This window comes from Pseudophryne corroboree, chromosome 2, assembly GCF_028390025.1.
Source record: "Pseudophryne corroboree isolate aPseCor3 chromosome 2, aPseCor3.hap2, whole genome shotgun sequence".
Taxonomy (NCBI): Eukaryota; Metazoa; Chordata; class Amphibia; order Anura; family Myobatrachidae; genus Pseudophryne; species Pseudophryne corroboree.
The window spans coordinates 809,894,196-809,916,730 of record NC_086445.1 but is presented as its reverse complement, the minus strand read 5'-3'; the positions used below and the strand labels follow the sequence as shown (position 1 = coordinate 809,916,730).

Sequence of the window (22,535 nt, the reverse complement as noted above, 5' to 3'; positions counted from 1 at the left end):
AGATTAGTTTTATTAGTACTGGAGTCATCTTTATCTATAAGGTCTTTCTTGACTAAATCATAGAATATATTTAAATGTGAGCCTTTAGATTCTAACGGATAGAATTTTGATGGTGGTTTTAAATCTGATTTGGATGATTCATCATTGGTTGTAATATCTGTTTCTCTTTTTTTTGCGAAGTGTCTTTTTAATGTATAATGTGTGTGTGTGTGTGTGTGTGTGTGTGTGTGTGTGTGTGTGTGTGTGTATACACACACACACACACACACACACACATTTAACTGGTTGGAGGGTCTGGTTGCATTGGTATGGTCGAAGAATTGGATCAGGGAGTGAAAATGAGTGAAGAGTATTTATGTGGGTATAGTATGATGTTAGGGAGCAGTGCTGAGTAAGGGGTGTTTTAGTGTATTAGGGTGGCAATTGTGAGTAGTAATGAGTTAGATGTACTTTATAGTGCATTTATGGATGGAGGTATATTAGTGGGTGAGGTAGTGTAGTACAGGCAGCAATACTTACAGCTGATCCTGCACTGATAGTGAGTCTGTGGGTAGTATCCAAATACTGGCAAAAAATAATTGGCCAAGAAAAACGGAAGTTTTTCGCATTGTTTCCTGACTTTTCACCAATATATTTTTTGACAATCCTATTTTAGTACACCTGAAAATAAAATCCCTTCTCACGTGAAAACACAGAGGTTCAGTGAAACCTGTGTCTTTCAGCGTCCATGTCCCTGAAAAACTGGCGCTTAATGGGGATTTTATTTTGTATGCCTGAGGTAGGTGAAACAAAATACCCAATAAGCTGAGGCTCGCGCCATCTTTTCAGGGACAATGGGATAGCCTAGGGCGAATCCATTAGCCATAGTTAATTTACCACGGTTAATTGGATAGCCCCTGTGTCTGTTCTGGCCGCTTCTCTATACATGCTTCATTTATCAATTACCATAAAAATGCAGCAGGTGCACCATGGGCTGTGACTTCACCCTACAAACATTTTTGTGTTTATAATGATGACATTTATATTAAAGCAGGGAATGCCAGGTTTACATTTTGTTTTACATGTCAATGTGGGTCATCAGACCCTCCACATGCCACCCATCTGTATGTTCTGTTTGTATCCCTCTCATTTGTATGTCCAATGTTGAGCCACCCATCTCTATATTCTGTATTGTGCCCCCCCATCTGTATATCCTGTATTATCCCTTCCCCCACCTGTATTCCCTCAGATCTGCCTAAAGTCATAAATGCATTTGTATCATCACACCTAGACTACTGCAATGCCCCCAGCAAAATAATTGCACCACTTACAGCTGGTACAAAATGCAGCTGCCAGGCCATTAACCAACCAGCCTGATCCGGCAGCCACATAATACCCATTCTCCCCTCACTGGCTACCTGTAAAATGGCAAATCCGTTTCAAGACTGGTTTACTATCTTTCAAAGCCCTACATGACAGGGCACAAGTTACTTAAAGCAGCTTCTGATTCTTTCCTTCCCCTCACAATAACTGCGATCTGTAGATGAAGGACTATTAATAGTACCTACAGGAGAAGCGATTTGAATTCATCTGGAGGTCAAGCTTTTAGCTTTGCAGCTCTGACTCTAGGGACTGCCCTGCCCTGCAAAGTGCGAGAGGCCGCCACTTATGTTAAGCTTATTTTGTATTATGTGCTATAAATGCAAATGTAACGCACTTTGGGCGGTATTCAAATGATACATTACGCCCAATCTCCTTTCTAAAGTGATCCTTGTTATCGCTCATATTGCGCCCATAGTAATCAGGTTTAGCTGTGTAAAGGGTTGGGTGCCGTCGCTACCCTGGGGGTAGTGAAATGATTATACCACTGCCCGTCAGCAGAAACAGAACAGGTGTGGAAGGGGGTGAGAAGAATTGAATACCGCCCATTGAATCCTATTGGGAGAAAATGTTTTATTATTATTATCATTATTATTATTATTATTATTATTGTCAGGGCTTAAAGTAGTCCTGGAAAGATGGTGGATCTCATTTCCCCAGCCACCTATCCGCTCTCCCATTAGGCGGAGTCAGGGCTGGTGCTAGGGTTTTCGGCCCCCGCAAACTATAAATTTGTGCTGTACCTCCCATACTTTCAAAGGGACAGTGCATGCCAAAGCCATGGTAGTGTCCCTTAGTCACATTACACCGCATGGCAGTGACCATTGCTCACATTACACAATGAGGTAGTGCCCCTGATTCACATTACACCGCACGGTAGTGTCCCTTAGGCACATTAATCAGCACGGTTGTGTCCTTTAGACACATTACACTGCCTGGTAGTTTCCGTTAGTCACATTACACCACACAATATTGTCCATTACTCACATTACACCACATGGTAGTGTTCCTTAGTCACATTACACTGCAAGGTAGTGTCCCTTAGTCACATTACACTGCACGGTAGTATCCCTCAGTCACGTTGCACCGCATAGTAGAGTCCGTTACTCACATTACACCATGCGGTAGTGTCCCTTAGTCACATTACACTGCATGGTAGTGTCCATTAACCACATTACACAGCACAGTAGTGCCCCTGATTCACATTACACCACACGGTAGTGTCCCTTAGTTACATTCCACCACACAGTAGTGTCCAATACTCACATTGCACCACATGGTAGTGCCCCTGATTCACATTACATCGCACAGTAGTGCAGTAGTACATAATGACCACAGTAATACAGCCCCATATATATCAGCAGCACCTAGGTGTGTACTGGGGTCAGTCACTCACGATAAACAGGTGTAACTCCATAAGACATATTCCACACCAACGCAAGAACACTCACAGTAACCACTGTTCAGAACTTCAGATAAGAAATATAAATCTCCCCCTAGCCTCAGCGTCTGCATGAGTCCTCTTAGGGCAGCTCCTCTTCCCGCAGCAGGAGACGGAGACAAGCAATTACATCACTGCGCTGTCTCTTTCCCACCACTGCCAGAAGAGAGGGACTGGAGGAGGCGGGGTGGGACAAGTAATTTATTCTCTCCGTAGCACCCCTCACCCATTACATCTATTGAAATAGGCAGCACCCGTGGGCGGTACACAGCAGGACAGACATAGGAGCAGCTATTATGCCAGCTTGATACTCTGTGAGTACTCTAGTTAGTGGCTGGGCAAGTGGATGTGCGAGCGGAGGCGGAGTAGCCACTTCCTGCAGTGACGAGTGCACAGTGTGTGTGTCCATTATAATCAGACAGCCGCAGCTGCCTGTACCTAGATATTGTGGGTGGGCAGAGGCAGGGCAGCCAAAGAGAAGCCTGCCATCTGCAATTGTTGACTGTGGGCGGATGGAGGTGAAACCATTCTGCCTCCAGTTATAACTACAAAATGCAGTTCTGCTCCGTTCCGGCCCACTTTAACCCCTGATTATTATTATTGTTATTACTGTGCCCGCCATCTGTTTATCCTGTATAATGCTCTTCTCTCATCTGTTTGATCTGTATTATGTTCTATATCCCATTCCCCTGCAGAAAGAAACTTTATGTCCTGAATTGTGCCCTTTCCTTACCCTCATCTGTATGTACTACAGTGTATACAGTATGTGGTTTTTTTTTATTGTGCCTCCACAACCCTATCTGCATGTTCTGTCCTGTGGTGCCCCTCTGTTTGGTTTGTATTGTTTCCTCTCCCCCACCCCAGTCTCTGAGGGGAATTCAACTGCACCCAATTTAGGATTACTCTGGGAATGCATGCTCCCGATACCCACGGTATCCAATTTAAAGAGAATACATGTGGGGTTTTCAGCTCAGAAACCCTGCAGCGCATGGGGAAAAAAAAAAAAGATACTCACCGGGCAGGAGATTTGGTTTCTAGGCTGATGCCTTAAAGTGGGGGGGATTCACACAGACACACTCATGCACACACACTCACACTCATACATTACACTCTTGGCTGCTGTAGGTGTCTAGATCCCGACGCTGGAGCAGAAGACCTCTCTTTGGAAGGTAATTATTTACTGTTTAAGCTAATTTGAAACTTCCAGTTGCACAATTAATCATTGAGGAGGGGTGCCACAAGGGTGCTAGATCAAGTCCGAATGAATTTTTCAGAAATTGCTCTGGGGGTGCATAAAAAAAGACAAAGTGATCTCTATAGAAATCACTGTGTCTCATTTTCTCTCCTCTAATCGAACAGCAAAACCCTGCGCTGCAAATTTCTTGCTCTTAGTTGAATTCACCCTCAAATGTTTTCTTCTGTGTTCTTAACATAACTCCCTCCCAACACACATATATTAACTTAGATATTAACAGCAACAGAAATGTGTTTGCATTAGTAGATGACTGGTTGGATGCACACTTAAGACAAGAGAACATCTATAAGAGACTTGTGTGTGAAGATAAGCTTCAAGCATGAAATTCCAAACCTACTGTGCAAAAGTATGAATAATGGCAGATAGCATTGAACGGTCATTCATAAATTGTATGATTGAAACACATTGTATTAACTTAACTAACTTATTTGTGGTAAAAGCACACATAGGGTTCAGCTCCTCATAACCAATCAGAATATTTTTTTTCACACTGTGACCAATCAGAGGAAACCATTCTGTGTGGTTTGTTACGAATGAGCCAGGAGGCTTTAATTCGAGATGGGGCTACTGGTTGGGCAGTAAGTATTGTCATAAGGGGATTTTTCCCAATGGATTGCCAAGCTGGAGGAAAGAAGAGATTTCCCACAGTACGTAGAAGAACAATAAAATGGAGAATGACATTGTCTTTTTATTTTTAATAAAGTACCTTTTACACAGTGTGCTTTGTGTAAGTGCACTACATGTTCCAGATGGTCTTTCTGTGCATGCTGGCACTTGTAGTTCTGCATTAAAAACAGATTTAATACTTGATTTTTCTTAAAAGACTAAATAAAAAATACACTCCTTATGCTGTACGGTATCAACTTTAATAAACACCCCAAAAATGTAAAATAAATAAATAAATAAATAAATTATATATATATATATATATATATATATATATATATATATAATGACATGGAAATTGGAGTTAATGTCAATTGGGAACTATAAATAAAAAAATTAGTACCATTTTCTTTGTGCAGTGTTGTTAGAGAGATTTAACACACTGTATGTTTGCATTAGACAATGTGTGCATTCATATCCAGGCACGATTACATTATCTGTTTACCTTGGAATACATATTTGCTCTTTCAGCACCTGGCACAGCTCATTATCAATGTGTAGCTAGGAAATAAATACATCTGACTTCTCTCACAGTTACATACTATAGGCCTGATTCGGAGTTGCACGCTACTCCATATGTGACAGTATCTAGCAATTGCAAACTTAACATGATTCTGAGTCACACGGATCTCAGCCATTTCTCTGCGGACATTAAATGGGCGTATCTGTGTGGCAACTGTATGGTAACTATGCAAACACACACAAGAGAACCATCTCTCTGTCGTGAGTACAGCCAGTACCCCCAATTCATGCGTATACACACTGGACACCAGATACCGATCGCAAAGGTGTCTATGTACTAAAGGGGCTATTCAGAGATGGACACAGTGGTGCAAAATTTGCAAATGGACACTTTTTGGCTATCTGTGTACATGCCGCGGCCTCAGTACATGACCAATCATTATGTGAGCGCACCCCAGAATAGCCTGCCTGGAATTTCATTGCCTTTTCCCAGAACCCCAATAATTGCAGCCCTGTAGGGTGGCAAGAAATTATTTTGCCTTTTTGAGTGTCCACGAATATTTCTACTCTGGATGCCAACCAAATGATAGGTGCTGACTAGTTGACCAGTTGTGTTAATCTATTTTAAACAGATCTGCCTATATAAAGATGTATAGGGAAGGGGAGGGGGAAGGTAAGTTATCTTGTATCTGCTCAAGATGACCAAATCCCTCTAATGACTAGTGGCGGATCTAGACTTTTTTTGGGGGGTGGTTTACTGGGTAGCCATGACCCCTGCCCTATCTAGTCCCAACTCCTCCCCTCTACTGCAGTACCTGCACCCTACTACTGTTTAGAAGAAGTTTAATGAGTCAGGGGCTGTTCTGTGTAACCATCCCATTCCTGAGTTTATACAGGTGTATCAGGAACACTAGATCACAGCAGGATCCACCCACACTATGCCCAAATGCAGGGGCGGATTGGCTATAGGGCTTACCTGGAAGATTCCTGATAGGCTGACGTGTCTGTGGGGCCTGTTTTGTGTGTTGTCATGTGACCCCACCCCACACATGACAGGCAGCCCACCGCACTCAGTACACTGCATTGTCCCCATTCATTCTGTTATTCCAGCTCTGCAGTACAGCAACTCTGCCATCCAGTGATGCTGCCATGCTACACGGTATGCTATACCTCTTGTGCTGCCAAGTTGGGATACTTCTACAAAACTACAGCAAAAGATGCAAGTACAGTAAGACCGCAATTGCGTACAAACAGGCACTATGAGGAGGGATCCCCCCCCCCTCAACAGACCCCACCCCCTCATCAGACTACACCCCATTAGGACTGCTTCCATAAGTTTCCTGGGCTGGTTTTCCATCCCAATCCACCCCTGCCCAGATGTATATATAAATTTGTATAACACACACAAATATGGTCCTAATCTCCCTCACTGTAAGAGCAAACTACATAACCCAGAATGCCTCATTCAAGCCAGTACCCAACGCTGCTGCTCTTCACTCTTCCCTGACCATACTAAACGCTGATCCTCTGTGTCTGTCACTGGAACAATTTTGATGGTGATCTACCGGTCTAATATACAGTATCTGTGGTCTTCATAAAAATGGGCGCTGAGTCTGGTGTTTTGTTTTTACTTTTCCAGTCCAATTACTTTTTCCCAGTACCGTTCGTGTTCACACAGCCCTTGCAGCTGGGCACATGTGCTGAAGTCGTAATTGCCAGGGACCGACGCTGCACAGGATCAGTTAGTGGGCGGAGCTTGGGGCTGTGTGTTATGGGAGGGGGGGTGGGTTAATGACAGCTGTATGTTCCCTAAGGACTAATATTCTTTTATAGATTGAAAAAACAAATAAATAATTAGGCACTGTCTAAGACCAACATACATCAGAAATGTATTGGGCCAATGGCCTGATCCCCTCGGCAGCCAAGTCGGGTGATCATAAACATGAAACATGTTTAAAAATCACAATCCCCTGATCTTGGCTGTTTTCAGTCGTGATCCATCATTTTTAACATGCAGAATTTTCCTGCTCCCAAAACGGATATTCGATCATTGATGGCTGCCAGTCGGCTGATCTGAAAAGTGTAGATCGAACCTACTGTAGCATATGCTTAGGCCAGATGACATCTTGCTGTGGAGTGTAGGGACATAACTAGGGTCGGATAAATGGTGCTGCCACCCAGGCAACATGGCCTAGGTGGTGGCGTTGTTGCTCCCCAGTGGCACCAGCATTTGGCTTGCCTGGTGCCTGGAACTGCACACTGCAGCCTAAGTGCCACCCACAGCATCCCTAGGATGCTTTGGATACTTTGCTTCTTCCGGATCCTGACAGCCACGCCCCCTCTTCACGACATTATGATGCCATATGCTATACAGGGAGAGGGATAGGTAGATGGTGACAGTGTAAGTCAGAGAATGACAACCGAAGGCAAGGGGAGGCAGAGGGTGACAGGGGGAGCCAGTAGGTGACAGGGAGAGACAGTGAGTGACAAGGAGAGGCAGTGAGTGACAAGGAGGATGTTTAAGATTGGTGGTATTGGAAATGCAGTGACTGTCTATAGAGCACTGGAGAAGAAATGTAGTGAGTGCCGTTAGTGTAGGTTCATGTTATATAATCAATTTCCAGTAATATTTCCTTGTTGGCTTATCATGACGCCTCTTCATTTTGACAGGATTATGATTTACCAGGATATCCAATGCACCTGTGATGATAGAGAAAGACTGATCACAGGAATGGTAACAAATAACACAAGCATTAGTAGGGTCCATGATATAGCAACGAGGCAGTTGTTTATGAATTGCATTGTTTTTTCCATGCTTACAAATATATTGCATAAATATTGTGGTCTTATTAATTATAGATAGTGATAGATGCCCAATAAAAAAAAAACGGATGATCAAGAATAAAAGACAAGACAAAACAAGCTTAAAAAGTTATTTATACCCCTTTCACGCTGCACAAGTAACCCGGTATTGACCCGGCATATTGCCGTGTCGACACGGGTCAGCGTGCAGTGTGAAAGCGCCATTGCTGAAATCCCGGGTCATCTGACCCGGCAATTCAACCCGGGAATAAAGCAGTGTTATTCCCGGGTTGAATACTGGGTTAACGGCAGCGTAAACAGGCTCCCGGGTCGATGCGACCCGGGACCTGTTCACTACGACAGGGAGAGGCGGCGCGGAGATGATCTCATCTCCCAGCACCGCCTCCGCTGCTGACTCCGTCCCCCTCTGCTATGGCAACCGGCCCGGCATATTGCCAGGTCGGGCCAGCAGCAGCGTCCAATGCCAGATCCCACCTGGGAAGGACCCGTTTCCAATTCCAGGGTGGGATCCGGCATTGGCGGTGTGAAAGGGGTACTAGAAGGTGTTTGACCCACTTTCAGCGCATATAGAAAATGGAGCATTTGCAAAGTAGCCATTATAATTATATCATGCTTCCTGGAATCCAGAATAGCATTGGTAATTCTAAGAGTAATTGCAGAACAAACCTACTGGGGTATATTTACTAAGATGTGAGTCTATTAAAAGTGGAGATGTTGCCCATAGCAACCAATCAGATTCCACTTAACATTTATCCAGCTGCTTAAAAATAAAAAAATAATAGCATACCTCCCAACTTCTTTGTTCCTTGAAGAGGGACATCTTTGCGCACCGATATTAGGGGGCGTGGCCCCTGATCAGGGGCTGTGGCCTCACAGTTAGGTGGCATAGTCTCTCAGCAAGCGCAGCGATTGCTAACCCCCCCCCCCCCCCCCCCCCCCGTTTTCAACACTGTGGGGGCATGGACAGCGTTCAGTGAGCTGCTGGCCATGCCCCCTGTTCCTCTCTGTTGGGGAACAGATGCTGTCAGAATAACGGCGGAACACGCGTGTGGGCAGCGTGTGTGTTTGCCGTGTTTTCTATGTTCATATCTAATATTAATAATGTTTAGCCAGCCAATACTTTATTATGTATAGTGGAACTAATGGAATTAGTTATTAATGTGGAGCAGTAGGCAAAGGATTAGACCAGGTTATGGAGATTAGAACTACCATTTATTAGACAGCAACACAGTGACAGAATGATTAAACAGCATTGTATAGGTTGCTAAACTCCTTTTTTTGTAGTAAATAGATGGCAATAATAAAAACCTTATATAGATGCACTAAGTAATGATAAGCCTGTGAATGCTGCAGGGCATCTGTGACGTGCTGTAACTGAATAGACACAAGTGCAACAAATGTTTCAATATTAACTTGTAATACTATCTAAGTGACTGCACAGATGACACAGTTGCCAATCTCCTGAATTACAGGCAGGGAACAGACAGCAACAATATTAATCTAATATATGAGCACTGTGCATTCACAGAATAAAATTATGAATGCTGTGAGATATCTGTGACACAATTTAGCAGACACAGATATAATAAATGTTCCAACATTAACATCTAGAATTATTTAAAATCTGTATCTAGATTAATATCACCTGTGAACAGGCAATTTAAATAAAACCGTCTTTTATATTAATAAACTTTGGAAATTTAAGGGCGAAGCATGAGTTATTGACCAAGTAATATACCTATATTGAGGCTCTAATATACATAAACTGAAGTATATTATTCATTAGAATTGGATCTAGAAATTGATGCATTATCTATTGATCCAGTGGCTCCCATTCCCCTACAGAATCCTCTTCAAACTCCTCACCCTCACATACAAGGCCATCTCTAATTCCACTGCTCCCTACATCTCCAACCTCCTCTCCCTTCATACTCCCTCCCGCCCACTACGGTCGGCTGATGACCGTCGCCTCTCCTCTGCCTTGGTCACTGCTTCCCATGCACGAGTTCAGGATTTTGCCCGTGCTGCACCCCTTCAGTGGAATGCGCTCCCCCGCTCCATTAGACTCTCCCCGACCTTGCAAAGCTTCAAACGGGCATTGAAAACCCACCTATTCATCAAAGCGTACCCCTCCAATGCATAACCTAGTCCTTAGGCTGCTCCTCCATCCCCCTGCCCCTTGCCTTTGACATCTCTGCTTTGCTCGCATACCACCATCAGGCTTCTACCTGCTTGCACCTCATGTCATCTGTCTGTTGCCCCTCCCCACTAGATTGTTAGCTCTTCAGAGCAGGGCCCTCTTTCTTGTCTAAACCCTCTTCTTGACACATTTCATCAGCGACCATCTTTACCTGCTTTCTCTCCTGCTGGTAAAGGCTCATCTCTATCTATGGCCGCCAGCCCCAAGTAGTACAATGATTACTCCTTCGCTACTTACATCTAAGCTGTATTATGTTTTGAGAATTGTGTTGCTCTTTGTTACCTGCACTCCATTTTTGTTATTTATTTACTGTTATGCTAAGCTTTGTCTCCCTGTACTGTCCTTTGTACGGCGCTGCGAAACACTTGTGGCGCCCTATAAATAAAATGTAATAATAATAATAATAATACACAGACTTAAATGTGATCAGTTGGGAAGGTGTCACTAGTCCTAAATAATGAAGGTTCTTTCCCTCTAAGGACAATAATATTGTGAACACCTGATCATTACAACTGTCATATATCTGATTTGTGTTGGTATTGAAAACTGAGGGAGATATATATTCCCCAAGGTATATATTGGAACTAGGTCTAGTGCATCGCCCCTATCAGTGATCTATATCCTTGATGGTGTATTGCGTTTTCACAGTGGACTACAGTATATATGTGTTAGGAACGTATACTTTATGTAATTAACAACTCTCACTACATTCACCATAAGAACATTTTTCAGTACAATATTTGCATAATTATAAGAACACTATAAACAGTGTACTTGATAAATTAATAGCTGCTAGAGCATCCTTTATTTAAATTGGATGTAATAGCAACTGTTTCATCATATCTGGTCTCAATCGAATCTATATCTAGTATTATACTGCCACTCTCCAAGATAGTATTTTTCCACTATACCATCACAATGTTCACATACATTCATAATATGTGAGTGTCCCACTGGAATGTATAAGATATAAGTCTAAGTCCCCACAAAATCATTATCTATTATTTAATACGTAGATTAATATTGGGAGACAAACTGTGGATGAAATAATAAGGGACCACTGGCCTAACGTATGAAAAATACTATATATATTTGGACATTAGAATAAACACGTCGACACACATTTTTTAATCTTTAATTACATCTATTAACTTTCATTGCACACTGTATGTTTTGTCTATATCAAGCATTTTTAACCTCTATGTTTCGCCTGAGCTCGTAGTTTATGTTTGTATGTAATTTCACATTATTTTTTATGGAAACAATAATAAAAGTTAAGTTTTAAGTGGATGTGATCACCAGGTCACTCCTCTTCATGTGCACCGATAATACAGCCTTCTCTTCTCTTTTTCTTTGTACTCACCATAGCTGTAGTTGGTAGCACCCCCATAAAGAATGGTAATTACCAACAATCTATAGGGGTTCTTTTTGGAACTTGTGTTCCAATTTATTATTGAATAAATTGTGTGTGTGCAGATACATCATTGCCTTCTATTCACCGCTGCCCTGCTCAGAGCAGCGAGTGACAGGTGGGACCTCCCAACTGGCCCCCCCCCTTCCACCTTGGGCCACTGCGACCTGCGGGTGGGACAGCGGGACAGACTGTGAAAAACGGGACTGTGACGCCAAAAACGGGACAGTTAGGAGGTATGTAATAGATAGAATCTGATTGGTTGCTATGTGCAACATCTCCACTTCTAAAAAACTCACACCTTAGTAACTATACCCCACTGTGTCTGTCTCTGTTCCCCAAATAGTCTAATACTGATGCTGCTCTAGGGAGTCTTCACTCTGAAAGCATAAAAGGTACACAACAAGCAGGAAATAAACAGTGCTAATAAATGCTCATAAATAATAAATACAGAAAGAAATTCATTTAAAAATAAAAGGCAAAGTTGTACAAAAAATACAAATATTATTTGAATGGAATTTTTTAAAACCATTTAAAAAAAAACATCCACCAATGAATTAGCTTCTAAGCTGGAAGTTAGCCAACTCTTAGTTATTTAAATTTAATTACAGCTTTATAATAATCACAGAGAAAGCACAAGATACACCATTGTTAAATGTGATTTTCTCTGCTGTTCAATATTGTGAGCTCTTTCTTAAAGTGTCTATTACCAGTAACACGATATTCCAGTACAGTTAGCTGGTTTCTCGTGCATTCCTGCTTCTGTTAAGCTGAGGTTAATTTTAACATGTTTTGTTAAATGCTTGTTGTACATGGGATATAAATCTATAGTCATAGTATTATAGTAACAGGGGGATAAAGTGCCAGCATTAACAAGTCATTTACATTCATGTCAATGTGCCTGATTCACAGCTGCACACAGTACCGATACAGGATAAGCACGTGGTATGCAGTCATGTTCCCGGCTGTAGGGATCCCGGCTGTGAGGATACCGACGCCGGAATCCCGACACCCAGTGATATACCGGTGATCAGAATCCCACCCGCCGCCCGGAAACCCCACTCGGGTGGTGGTCTACACTACCACCCGAGGAGGAACAGAACCTTGTGGTGACCTAAGGTCGCCACCGGGCCCGAAGCATAGCAAGCGCAGCGAGCCCACGAGGGGACACGCTGCGCTTGCCACCAGTATTCCATCTGTCAAGATCCTGGCGTTTCATGACCTCCGGGATCCAGAACGCCGGGATAGCTTACTGAACCCATGCACATAGATCCTGCCAAAGCTGCAGCAGCAATCCCTCCTCCGTGCACACATGAATCAGGCCCAGTGTGTCAACATTTAATACTACACTGGTGATATATTGCACACAATTATATTGTAGAAAAAAAGTTACATCTAATTAGTATTTATAGCGATTTACTTTTCAGAAATAACTATTATGTACAATGGACGTCTGAATGTGATTAATCATTTTATTTGATGTGTGTAAAGACTACTTGTTCCATTACTAGATGCTATCACGCTAATCAATATAGTGATGGTAGTTTATTATATAGTAAAGCACAAGCCAACATTTTAGTTGCATTATAATCACATATGTTGTGCAATTTATACTATATAGTTAATATACTTTAGTAGAACTAATCTGTACATATTATTTTTAGTGTTGAAAAATACTTTTTAATGAAAAGCATCTGGAGATAAATTAATCCTTCTTAATGCCTGGGTTAAATAACTTCTTACAGAGATGAAATTGATGCCTCTAAAATAACTTCTTTTAGCAGAAAAAAGCATCAGTCAATTAGCAGAACCTATCCGGAATGTACAACATTGATTGTTTCCTACAGTGAGACAGAACTGGATATCTATATACCTGAGCAAGTATTTGGAGTGAAATTGCAAGCACACAATTTAAAGCAGGAGAGAGGTATTTGTATTTGAAACAATGACAGTATTCAATGGACACATCTTACAGGAATGAGATACCTGTGTTCCTAATGAGGAGTGTCATGATCCTGACTTTGTTCCTCTTGTATTAATAGCTGTTCATGACTTACCTCTGCCAATAGTATGCAGTCCAGTGTTTCCTGCTTACTGGGTATAGCCCAGCTTACCCATTAATATATAATGTTTGGCTCTGTTGATTGTCTGAGAGGTTTGTTCAGCATACAAGCTGCAGTCTATATTGCTAGCTGCTGATTAGCCACCTGTGTGAGCTCTCCTGTATGTGTACTCTGCAAAGTGTTAAACTCAGCAGTGAAGTCTGTCTATGCTGTCCTCGCATGGCAATCCCTGCATGACATGCTGTCTCTGGTTCCAGCTCTCCACAGTGTTCTGCTCATTCCCCTTTCCCTGCATTCAGGACTACTTCCTCCATGCAAGAATTCCCTCCAAAACCCAGTCATGGGCACCGCCATGTGACCAGTTCTCAGCCAAACCAAGCCAGCCAGCTGTTCAACTGACCTCTGGAACAATCTCTGACCACCTCAGGGTATGAAGGGGATTGAAGTTTAGAGTCACAAGCTGCCAGTGCAATGTTGTCCATAGCCTAGCATTATATTTCTACAGAGCTCCAGTGGTTCTTCCATTTAAGTGTATCCAGTGCTTTATTCCAGCCTGAGCACACACTGGCTCCATCAGTTCCAGCTGATGTCCTAACTCCAGCCAAAAAGCTCTCAGCAGAACCAACACAACATTCCTAGGGTTTTAAAACACATAGGTAAGAATCCTTGGGCAAATATACCTCCTAAATGTTTCTGTATTTGTCATAAATTTAAGATGGCATTCAAATAATATTTAATAATCCTTTTATATTTATCTAGTGCATTTTTTCCAATAGGTCTCAAAGTACTCTTGTTTTAGCAGTGGATGAGGCAGCCATCTTGGGTTCACTAGCTTGTAAACGTCAGCCCCCCATTACAGTGTAAACTCCCTATCATACATATTAGAGTTCACTTTTGTCAGGAGCGAAGTAACCTGCTAGTATCCTGGACTGTGTTGGAAGAAACCAGAGTAGCCAGAGCTAAAACATACAAATGCAGAGTGAACACCCCTCATTACGCTGCCCCCACGAGGGAGAGAGGGAGGGAGAGAGATGGGGTAGAGAGGTGAGGGAGAGAGAGTAATCGCACACATAAGTACATACAGTGCCCCTTTCCTGAGTCACACTCACCATTTAGGCAGTCTCAGGATGATGCTGGATAGTGAGGTCTCCACTCTCCTCTCCTCCCCTCCCATGCTGGCTGGCTGGGCTGACTGGCTATGTTTGCACTGACAGTGCAGTGCCTTGTAGCCCCGCCCACTTTTCGACTGCACCTCCGGCTGCACTGTGGCTGATGAAATACTTGGGGGGATGAGGTAACTTGCCCCCAGTGATCCTCATCTGGCGCCCCCTGACACCTCCTCCCTCTTCGGCTGAGATTGAAAGGAGCTGGACGCACTGCAATTGATAAACTGAAAGTAAACTACAGCCCTTGCAAGGGCTGCTGGGAACTGTAGTTTATTTTCAGTTTCTATTGTCACGATCCGGGTATCTGGACGCCATTACTTACCATTCAGATGTCTCCTGAGGCTGGCTCGGCGTCCCAGGGCCGGATCTTGCCTGCGTTGCTGATGTCCACACTGTACATCTCCCTCCTGTCACTTTAAAGCGCTGTCACAAGCGGTCCCATGTTAGGCCTCAGAATGGCGTCTCCAGTCCTCCGCCGCCGTTCCTGTGTTTCCAGTATACAGATTGGTCAGTGGGGCGTCTCATGCCTGCCGCGGCCTCCGCTGTCATCCATGTGGTTCCAGTATGCAAGTTGTCAGTGTGGCGTCTCCTGCCCTCCGTGGTCCGTGCCGCCATTACTGCTGAATCTCCACATGGTTTCTCTAACTAACTTTTCCCTCCAAGTGCTAACATGGGCGCAGCCATGTTGGATTCTATCACATGCCTCAGTTTCCACCAATCCGCTGCTCCACTGGAATCTGCATAATTGCCCAGCCAATGCCTGCCTTGCTGCAGGTATAAGTATCCTGTGCCTGGGCCAGGAAGGCGTCAGTGCTTTGGTTGTCAAACCTTGTTTCCAGTCTCTCTCTCCTGTTGTTGTTTTTCCAGGTTTCCAGCTCCTGTCTCCAGCTTCCACTTTGAGACCCGCACCAGCTTACCACCTTGCGGTGCAGCCTGACTCTCCAGTCCTCCGTGACTACTCCAGTTTCCAGCTATAGATCCATCTGCTTCCAGCAGCGATCAGCATTTCTTAAAGTGCCGGTGCTTCCCAGCAGATTTCCACAAACCACCGGTACCAGTATTTCTTCGCTCTCAAGCTTCATACTACCTTTTGGCTGGTACCACCCAGCATCCACTCCGTGTTAACACCTGACTGGTTCCAACCAGTACCCACAGCAGCTACTCCAACAACAACGTACCAGCTTACTGTTAACATCAGCTGGCGTGTTCCTTGGCTATTCTCACTACTACGTCCGGGCCTGGTAAGGACTTTCCATCTCAAGGACATTAAGAACTGTACCTATTGCTACCAGAGCCCTGTGGCCATTGCCAACCCGTAGTATCCAGGAACTGTGTTATACGTTATTGCTTATTGCATTATTCTTTTACCACTGCTGTGATTCATGGAGTCATCTTAAAAAAATCATTATTGACTTTTACTCTGGTTGTCTTGGTCACGCCTTCGGGCAACTTTCTTACGTGTTCCTTACATGTCCAGGGGTCTGATTCAACCTCCCAGGTTCCACTACATCTCAGCCCCTACAACTGAGGCTTCCTCCTGTCAGCCCAGACCCTCAGTTGTGACATCTATACTGCAATGAGCTGGGCGTATTGCAGTGAAGAAACTGAACATAAACTACAGTTTCCAGCAGCCCTTGCAAGGGCTGTAGTTTATTTTCAGTTTATTCATTGCCGTGCGTCCGGCTCCTTGCAACCACAGCCGCCGGGGGAAGGGGGCTGTTAGGGGGGTTGAAGTGACTGTCCTGCCACCCCCTCTTATCCAACGCCCGAATCACATGCCCCCCTGCAGCGGGTGGCTTACCTGATCCCATTGGTCACACAGCCGCCCGATGGTGTCGCAGATGCTCCAGTGCAGCGTCCTAGGACGAAGCTTTGATCATTAGTGTATGCAGGAGGCGTAATGCCTCCTGCTACAACATTAATATGTTAGTGCTATCGCTGCTGTTTCCATGTCAGTGCTAAATAATGTACACATTTTGATATCACCATAGGTCAGTCAAACATCAGATCAAACCTGGGTATAATTAGTGGTCAGATTCAAATATCAAGCAAGTTTGTGATGTGTAAAAAATAAATGTTTTCACATAAATCATCAATGCTGCCTGTTACTTAGTGGCCAACCACAGGAGCCCCCCTCCCGGCAGCAGCTTTAAAACAAGATATGGCAGTCAGTTGGCAACCATGGAAAAATGAGCACTTACCTTTATAACATATCCCACAGATACAACCAAGTCTGGTGTGATTGGCATATTTATAATAGTTTCTCACCCACCAGAGAGCCTGCCCAAGGTCTATCCGTGCGATCAACTCGGAATGACCCCCCTCATCCACACTGTTATGCCTGAGGGGAAGATGTACTAAGCAGCTAAAAGAGTGGAGAAGTGAGCCATGGCAACCAATCAGCATTGAAGTAACATTTACAGTTTGTATACTATAAACCTATACAGAGCAGCTGATTGGTTGCCATGGGCAACTTCTTCACTGGCTTACTTCTCCACGCTTTTCACTGCTTAGTACATCTCCCCCTAAGCCTTAACATTTGCTTTTCGTGAGCATAATTCACCCCCTTATTTATCTGCCCATTGGAATCACAGACTTGACCTCTGTATCCCTCCCCAACACGTACCCCTCCAAACCACCATTTTTGTTTGGTGGTTGTTCTTTCTTGGCCATATTGTTATTGAGCTTTGTGTTTGTATGTGTATATGTTTTTGCATGGCATGTGAGTAAATCTATGTTTATGTGCATATATATAATTTACGGAATTTGGTAACCCTTCACCTTTATTTTTGCTTAATGAGTTTCTGTTCTTTAACTCCATTCTATGTAAGAGTTTGTTTTACATTTCTGTTCCACAGAGTGTTATGTTTTAACATGTTCAAAATGCAGACATAGTCAGAATACCAACATTTGAAATTCCGACATGTCAAAATACCAACATGGCTTTTTCTGGGGGGTTTTGGTGTCAATGCCGACATAGGTTGCCATGGACACCGTCTATGTGTACCGCATCCCCTCGCATGGCTCGCTGCGCTTGCCATGCTTCTGGCACGGTGCCTCGCTGCACTCGGCACACTATTATATTCCCCCTCCAAGTCCTTCTGGGATGCTAAAGTATGAACAAGTCTGTTTTTGGGCAAAAAATTCTTTAAAAAATCATGTCGGCATTTTGATATGTTGGCATTTCAAATGTTGGTATTCTGACTATATCGATATTTTGAACACGTCGGCACAATGAATGTCGGTATTTTGATGGTGTCAGTATTTTGACTGTCGGTCAATGGGAGTCGGAATTATGATCGTCGGTATTGTGTCCGTTGGTAAATCAACTGCTACCCTTAGCTTTTGGAAAATACGAAGAATCATTAAAAGGGCAATCAATGCTTCTTAGATTTCAAAGCCAGTATTTATTTATTATTATTTTTCTTTTAAATATAAATTTTATTAGTGAGAAATCAAAGACATGAGTGAATACACAAGCGACCTACGCAGAGGCCGTCAAAAATGTGAACAAACAGCTTATAACAAAGCATAGTTAGAGTATCTATGTGAGCCATTTTTAACACACAGCAAAAAATATATCAAAACTAAGAAACAAATTGTTGCTGAAACTCCATTGTGTCGTCTACACTTTTTTGTTTTGTTGTTATAAAAAGTAATTAAAGAAAAAAGTCACTAGAGAAACTAAAACTCAGAGTAACTATAGCAGGTCACGAAAAAAACTATACATGGGGAAAAAAGTAGAACGAGAGAAAATAGAAGAAAGAGAGAAGAAAGAAAACAACAAAAGGTAAGGAAGGGGAGGAATCAATCCAACTGGTCATCCCAAATCCCAAGCAATAAATCTAGTCAACTAGGGGATGTTAATCTGGTCCAATATACACTGGAGAGTGTGCTACCACCTTAAGTAAAAGTGAGGGGAATGTTAAAAAAGGAGGTCCAGGGGCTCCATACTTTAATAAATGACAGAGAAGAGTTCTTCAAAATACTAGTAGTATGTTCCATCGAATAAATATGCCATATTTAGCTATAATCTCATCTAATTTTGGAAGTTCTGAGGACCGCCACTGCGCTGCTATACAAAATCTAGCTGCAAGGACCATGTGAGTAAATAATTTGTTTTGATGACGTGTAGCCTCAGGAATATCCATTGATAAAAGGAAATAGTTGGCCTTAAAAGGAATAGGGATAGACAAGATTGAAGAAGCCAAGGCCGCCATCTCCCTCCACAGGGGAATTAAAATTGGACATGTCCACCATATATGTAGAAATGTACCGTCCATACTCTTGCATCTTCAACACAATGGGGAGATCTCAGGATTCATTTTGTTAAGTCTAGTTGCGACATAATACCACCTGTAGAAAAGTTTATAGGCGTTCTCCTTCAATCTCACACATATAGAACTAGAGGCCACTCTAGAATAAATTGTGGACCAATCATCCTTATCAGGTGTTTCCCCCAGATTGGATTCCCATGCCTGTTCATGAGAATCTTTAGACCCTGTAGATAGGGGAGATAGCAAAGAGGACAGAGTAGATATAAGCCCTTTAGTGGAGGCTTTACAAAATGTTACAAAAGTTTTCTACTGAAGAAAGAGGTCTAGCACTTAGTTGAGAAAAAAACGCAGGATGAAAGTGTCTAATCTGTAAGTATTGATAAAAAGATTTATGAGGGATAGAGTGTTTAGCTTGTAAGTCTGCAAATGTGGGGAAAGATGAATTTTGAGTAATATCGTTAAGTAGTCTGATTCCGCCATTCAACCAACAATTGAAAGAAGAGGCAAAGCATTCTGGTCAAAAATGAGGATTATCAAACAGCGGAATCAGAGGACTAGGAGCAGGGGCTAAGTTAAATTGCTTATTTGCCATATCCCACACATCTAATGTATGTGAAACAACTGGATGACTAATAATTGTTTTAGGACGTGACGTTCTAGGTATCCATAATAGAGAGGATATGGAGTGTAAATTGAGGTCATTTGATTTTATCTCAACCCACATTCTTTCAGAATTAGGCCTATTCCAAGCATGCATTGTGCTAGTCTAGCTGCCATGTAATAGGATTTTAAATTAGGGACACCCAATCCACCCTCGGAAGTGTGACTTTGAATCACTGAGCGTTTCACTCTGGATTTCTTCTTTGACCAAATAAATGTCATTACATTATTTTGGAGTCCCTTGAAGACACAGGGGGGAACTTGAATTGGTAATGTTTGAAATAAGTAAAGTAGTCTTGGTAATAAATTAATTTTGATGGCATTAATTCACCCTATCCAAGAAATATGGTACCTTCCCCAGTCTTCAAGATCTCTCTAAAGTTGAGCTAGTAATTTTGGATAGTTAGCCTGATAAAGATGCGAGTAATTCTTGGTTATGGATACCCCTAAATAGGAAAGATCTCACCTATTCCAATGAAAATTGAGAGATTGCTCTAATGAGTCTTTAACAGCTTGAGAAATATAGAAATCAAGAACCTCAGTCTTTCCTGTATTGATCCTATAACCCGAGAGGGCTCCATAATCTTTAATTTCTTGAAAAAGATGGGGCAAAGAATGAAGTGGATCTGAGATGGTAAGTAAGACGTCATCCCCGTAAAGAGCAATTTTATATTCTTTAGTCCCTATTTTAATACCCTTTATATTTGGATTAGCTCGAATGTATGCAGCCAAAGGTTCAATAGATAGAGCAAAAATAAGAGGGGATAGAGGGCACCTCTGTCGGGTCCCAAGACCAGTGCCGGAAATTTTTGCTTATGAATTGCATGTATTATGTCAATTGTACGGCGGGTGTTGTCACAAGCTTGTCGACCATTTATAAAGCCGACTTGGCCCGGATGGACCAGGAAGGGAAGTAAAGGACCTAGCCTATTCGCTAATACTTTTGCGTAGATTTTCATATCCACGTTTAACAGTGAGATAGGTCTATAGTTAGAGACTAACTCTAGGTCTCTGTCCGGCTTTGGGATTACAACTATGCTGGCCAAGGAGGTTAAAGGGTCAAGAGAGGCACCATCAAGAAGAGCGTTATAAACATTTTTTAAGAAAGGAGTGAGAATGGATGCAAATTTTTTATAGTATTGAGGTGTGAAACCATCCGGGCCTGGAGCAGAATTAGATTTCATTCCCTTAATGGCAGATAAAATCTCCTCCTCTGTTATATTAGCATTCAAGTCTAATACTTGTTGGTCACTTAAGAGGGGGAGTAATTTGTTAGAGAAAAAAGTGGACAGAGAAGGAATAGAAGGTAGGTCTTGATGAGGGGGGGTTAGATAAGTTGTATAACTTCTCATAATATGTTTGAAATTCTAAAACTATGCGCATAGGATCGTAAGTAATCGCTCCTGAACTGCGTCCCTTAATTTTAGCAATCAAACCAGATGTCCTCTTTTGTCTAAGTTTACTAGCTAAGACAGAATCAGCCTTGTCTGCTTTATCATAATATTTTTGTTGGAGCTTTTTAAAATATTAGCAGATTTGCGAGAGAGAATGGTATTAAGTCTACCCCTCAGAGAGTTGATCTCAATCAGCAGAGGTGCCGTGGGATTCTGCTTATGTTGATCAAGAAGTGAGGAAATTTCATTTTCAAGTTGAGAAATTTCTCTTTGGGCTTGCTTCTTTCGGAACACTGCCCTACTAATACATTTACCCCTGATTGTTGCTTTGTGTGCTTCCCAGATAATCCCCTTAGACACCTCATCAGTCAAATTAAAATCAAAGTACTTAGATATGGCAGACTTAACATCCTCAAAAAATGAGGGGTCCAATAACATATTATCATCCAAACGCCATGAGCGGGATCTGTGTTGGGACGAAAATGCATCTAAAAGAATATAAGGCCCGCATGGTCTGTCCATGAAAAGGGTGTTAAACCTGCCGCCGCGACCCTGGAAGCAAGCGGTAGCCAGTATTTATTTGAATATAGATACAGCATATAGGTTGGTTTTGTTCATATTTCTATCATTTGTATATTTGGTGTGCTTTAATAAACAGATATTTGTGCACATATTAGAACTTTGTAATAATGTCAAATATCGGTGATTATTATAATACTGCTTTCATTTGATTTAAAAGAGAAGCTAATGATTCTTATGTCACTACATTATTTTGATTAACAGGAAACCTCTTGTATCTTTTTATATATATCAGTCGCTGGAGGTATCTTATCTGGTGGACTATGGACTGACTACTTTCCAGAGATATTGAGGTCCTGGACTTTGGAAACAGTTGCAGTTGTAAGAACATTTACTTCGGATTTTTCCATTTAGTTGTAGAGACAGGACTGTATTTGTGTTTGAATTCCTAATACTGCATTTGCTTGATGCTCCATTTTTGTTGCGATCCTCTTGTTTGCAGTCTAATTTGAAAATAAATATACAGAAGCAATTTGCTGCTATACATGAAAGTGTTTAATGATGTTGAATACACATTTTATACATATATTTGCAATAAGTTCTTTATTTGTGTAGCTGCAATTTTTGAAGTAGTATTTTTAAATTGTACCATCTAGTGGAAAACTTTTCTGTTTCAAATGTGTTCCCAACCAAACTCCCAAGAAATCAGAATTATGATGTACTGTAAGAAGTCAAATGAAAGGTCCACTGGAGAATGATGTTAACTGTAAATCAGTAAGTCCATAGGCCTCTCCAGTAGTGGTGGCCCATAAGAAGAATGGTGATATTCAGATACGTAT

General features: G+C 42.3%; 1 long non-coding RNA gene across 1 annotated transcript in view; it reads left to right on the top strand.

The window, feature by feature from the left end:
* LOC135051273 (uncharacterized) overlaps positions 1-22,241 on the top strand; it is a 183,553-nt gene extending 161,312 nt beyond the window's left edge. The window contains exon 4 of the long non-coding RNA XR_010242152.1: positions 21,992-22,241. This is a non-coding gene — a long non-coding RNA (uncharacterized LOC135051273). The remainder of the gene's footprint in view (positions 1-21,991) is intronic.
* Positions 22,242-22,535: the final 294 nt, after the last annotated feature.